The sequence below is a fragment of the Nannospalax galili genome, unplaced genomic scaffold (assembly GCF_000622305.1).
Source record: "Nannospalax galili isolate Female #2095 unplaced genomic scaffold, S.galili_v1.0 scaffold311, whole genome shotgun sequence".
Lineage (NCBI taxonomy): Eukaryota > Metazoa > Chordata > Mammalia > Rodentia > Spalacidae > Nannospalax > Nannospalax galili.
Window position 1 is genome coordinate 473753 of NW_008330298.1, and position 4942 is coordinate 478694.

General features: G+C 39.5%; 1 non-coding gene across 1 annotated transcript; it reads right to left on the reverse strand.

Annotated features, from left to right (window-relative positions):
* Positions 1-417: 417 nt before the first annotated feature.
* On the reverse strand, positions 418-520 carry LOC115072293. Its single transcript, XR_003851337.1, has one exon. It is a non-coding gene; the product is annotated as a small nucleolar RNA U13 (small nucleolar RNA).
* Between the last annotated feature and the right edge of the window lie 4422 nt (positions 521-4942).

The following is a 4942-nucleotide window of genomic DNA, read 5'->3' on the forward strand; positions in this document are numbered from 1 at the left end:
TGACAATTATTTGGATATAATTTTTCTTTTAATTTTACTGTGATATTAATAATTTTATTTTTTGTTTTGAGGCAAAGTTTCACTGTGCAGCCCTGACTGACCTAGAACATTATGTAGACCTCAAACTCACAGATATCTGCCTTCCTCTGCTTCCTGAGTGCTGGGATTATAGGCATGTGCCACCACACCTGCGTAAAACAATTTAAAAATTATATTATCGTAAAGAGTCTTTATTTGTAATCTATCTTCATTTACAGTGTGCCAGCGCATCGTATTAAGATCTTTTTTATTTTTATGACATTCCAATTGAAATTTGGAAAAAAAATCACATTTCATGATGAAATACTATGTTGCATCAGAATTTTTCAGGCAAGTGATTCAATGTCTCATTCACCTGTATACATTTTTTTAAGTTCATGTCAGATGGATGATGTGCTGATGTGTAACAAGGTTTGAGGGCGGCACATGCCACACAACCGTGTGAACACCCAATCATCACGCTTATGAACCAAAAAACAATCACTTAACTGTATATTGAAGACATTCACACATATGCATTTGAGTGTCTTCCTTTCTGGGAGGAATACTTGCCATATAATATGAATGAACCTCGTTACTGATGAACTTATCATTGTATAATGAACCAAAATTAGAGTGTAGTTGACTTTTGAAAGGAATGGAAAAAGTTTTAGAAAACACTAACTGATTTCACATCATTACTTATTGAAGTCCATATCCTTTATCTTTTCTTCTTTTGGCCATGACAATGATTTAAAGAAAATGCTGAAATCCATCACAAGTAAATGCATTGTTAGAAATATTCTGTGCATTTCTCTTTTTAAGTTTTTAAATTTGCATTTATGTATTCTCTCTGTGTGTATAACTCTGGGGAATATGTGTGCCATGGTGCACTGGTGGAGGTCAGAGGACAACCTGTGGGAGTCAGTACACTGCTTTCCACCATGTGGGTTCTGGGGATTAAGCTGAGGTCATCAGGCTTGGCAGCAAGTGCCCTTATCTGCTGACCCATCTCGCTGGTCTCCTTTATGTGCAGTTTCATGAAGGGTTTGGTTTGCTGAAGAAGGGAAGTGTGGAAGGTAACTGTGTTGTTTACATCCTGCATATACTAGCGTTAGGAAGTAGTGAAGGGAATTCAAGAGTTACAATAATATTTTATGCCGATTGTCTTATGAAAAACCATGTGTTATGCGTACTCCGTTAGTTTTTTTTTTCTGTTACTGTTATCAAACATCATGACCAAGGTAACATATAGAAGAAGGACTTTATTTTGTCTTACAGTTCCAGAGAGAGTCCATCATGGTGAGGGAAACATGGCAGGAGCCAGCCAGAGCAGAAAACAGAGCTCACATCTCTGCGGACATGAAAGAAGGACAGAGCACAAACAGGAAGAGAATCCAGTCTATTCCCAGTGACATGCTTTTTTCAGCAAGGTTACACCTCCTAAAGATTGAATGGCCTCTCACACAGTGCCACCAACCAAGGACAAAGTTCAAATACTTGCACCTATGGGGGCCACTTCTCATTCAAATCACCACACATACTGTGCTATAATGTTCAATAAAATCTCAAAATGTTTGTATTCTCCTATCTTCTTTTTATACAGTGTTGAGTCTAGAGAAGTTCCTAGTTCACATGACTATAAAGGCAAGATGGGAATGAAATATAAATTTGATGAGTTCCATTGATGGAGGGAGAAAATGCTTACTTAATGTTTAGTATACATTAGAAACACTCCTAAGTGCATCACTCGTAAAAGATGGAACCCTGCAACTCTGTGAAGTAAGAGACATGATCTCTGTTTTATATTTTCATAAGGAACCAAAAGAAAACAATAAGGGCATTGATAATATGTGAATTGTCATGGACACTAGAATGAGAAAAAGACCAAGAAGGTAATTTGAGTGCTCTTCCTTCTACTTTCAAAAAAGCTGTTTCTACTATGCCGCACCTAATGATATGTTACGACAAGAGAAGACATGACCAGAAACTTGCTTTTCTCTCTATATATATATTGAGAATGAGCAAGACCTTGGTTTAATGTTTTCAGGCAGTCATAGAGAGAATTATGGATCTGAGAGAATTTTCAAAATGAAGTCGTCAATATGTCCACTGATATCCTCTAAAATTCTTCTTTACTGGACTCACATTGAACCCCTCTCTCATTTCTGACTAAAATGAATGTTTGTATAACCAAAGCCATCTTAGGTATTAAAAAAAAAAATAAAACAAGCATCTGACCTCCTCCATCGGGGTAGAAGTTGGGAGCTCAGCAGACCACCAGAATGTGCTGGGTTCTGGCCTCCCTCTGGCCTCCAACTCCCAGAGGGCCTGAGAACCCATGGGACAGCCTGACAGCCCCACCACCATCCTGCCTCCCTGTAGTGGTGAGCTCCCCTTAATTGTACCATACCATCCCCCTACCTGGGATTTTGTGAGACCCCTCCCAAGGCCCCAGGGCAGGTGTGGCTTTGGTAGGCTAAGGCTGAGATCCTACCAGACAGCCTGAGAGGGTGGGTTCAGATCTCTTCCATTGGGGTAGCTGCTGGGAGCTCAGCAGACTACCAGAGTGTGCTGGGTTCTGGCCTCCCTCTGGCCTCCAACTAGCAGAGGGCCTGAGAACGCAGGGGACAGCTTGATAGCGCAGCTCCTGCTCCCACATAGTGGTAAGCTTCCCCTAATTGCTCCATACCATCCCTCTACCTGGGATTTGGTGAGGCTCCACCTAAGACACCAGGGCAGATCTGCCTTTGGTAGGCTAAGTCTGGGATCTCAGCAGACCACTAGAGAGTGCTGAGTTCTGGGCCCCCCCTGGCCTCCCTCTGGCAGAGGGCTGACATGGCACAGGACTGCCTGAGAGAGCCTGGATCCTGCCTCCACGGGATGAAGGAAGCCTGACTGTTCCTGATAGGGATGTGAATCGGGCCTCTGTGGGTACCCCTGAATAGCTGATCTGAAGCCATTATTTCCCTCCAAAATAAATCTGAGAGAACCTGAACCAACCAGCTTTACATAAACAATAAAGAAAGGATCTAGGCACCCGGATAACACAAACAGAAGCATACCTCAACTTAATTCTAATATCAGAATCATAAACAACAAAAGAAATTCACATGCCAAAACCACAACGAAAGAGTAATAAAGTGGAAAGCAAAAACACTATGTCCCCACCAAACCCCACATCCTGCAGAAGAGTTCTATAAGGAGAACCCTCTAGAGATAATCCTGGACACTGAATTTAAAAGAACAATCATAAACATGATGAAGGAATTCAAAGAATTTAAAAAACACATGAACAAACAAATCAAAGAGCTAAAAGAAGATGGGGATATGCTTCTGAATGAATTCACAAAAGAGATAGAAACATTGGAGATAACTCAGGTAGAAATGAAGAAGGAAGTGCAAAACTCAATAAGCCAACTTGAAACAACAGGGGAAAGCCTCAACACTAGAATGAATGAAATGGAAAACAGATTATCAACACTGGAGGTGTTTACTGCAAAGTAAAACTAATCAGAAGAGATAAGGAGGGTCACTTCATTCTGATCAAAAGAAGTTAACCAAGAAGATATTACAGTCCTTAACATATATGCACCAAATCCTGGTGTACCCAAATTCATAAAAACAACACTACAGGGCTTTAAGATACAGACTAATCCCAACTCAGTAACTGTAGGGGACTTCAATATCCCACTGTCTCTATTAGACAGGTCAACTGGACAAAGAATAAACAGAGAGACGTCTGAATTAAATGATACCATACATCTAATGGACCTAGCAGACATCTTTCGATTATTCCACCCAAACAGAACGGAATAGTTTCTACTCAGCACCTCATGGAACTTTTTCAAAGATTGACCACATACTGGGCCACAAAACAAACCTTAACAAATACAAAAATATTGAAATAATTCCATGCATTCTATTAGACCACAATGCAATAAAGCTCAAAATCAACACTGGACGACACCCTAGGCACTACACTAACTCGTGATGACTGAACAACACACTCCTAAACAATGAGTGGGTCAAATAAGAAATTAAGAAAGAAATAAAAGAATTCCTGGAATTCAATGAAAAGGACAATACAACACAACACAACCTCTGGGACACATTAAAAGCAGTCCTAAGAGGGGAATTTATAGCTCTAAGTGCCTAGATTAAAATATTGGAAAGAGCCCAAATAAATGACCCAACGCTGAAACTCAAGGCACTGGAAAAGCAAGAACAAATGAAATTCAAACCCAGCAGAAGAGAAAAAATAACAAAAATCAGTGCAGAAATTAATGAAATAGAAACAAAACAATACAAAGAATCAATGAATCTAAGAGCTGGTTCTTTGAAAAGCTAAATAAGATAGCCAGACCCTTAGCACAGTTAACCAAAAAAAGAAAGAGCAAATCAAAATCAACAAAATCAGAAATGAAAAGGGAAATATCACAACAGACACCCAAAAGATCCAGACCATTACAAGGGAATATTTTAAAAGCCTATACGCCACTAAATCTGAAAGTCTAAAAAAATGGATGGATATCCGAAATCATGGGAACCTCCAAAGTTAAATCAAGAAGCATCAACAGTTTAAACAGACCCATAACATATAAGGAAATTGAAACAGTAATACAAAGCCTCCCGATTGAAAAGAGCCCAATCCCAGATGGATTTACAGCAGAATTCTTCCAGACATTTAAAGAAGACCTCCAACCAATACTACGTAAATTATTCAAAATGATAGAAACAGAGGGAGAACTCCCAAATTCCGTCTATGAGGCCAACATCCCTCTAATACCCAAACCAGGTAAAGACACAACCAAAAGAGAAAACTATAGACTCATATCCTTAATGAACATAGATGCAAAAATTCTCAACAAAATACTTGCAAACCGCATACAGACACACATCAAGAAGATCATTCAGCATGATC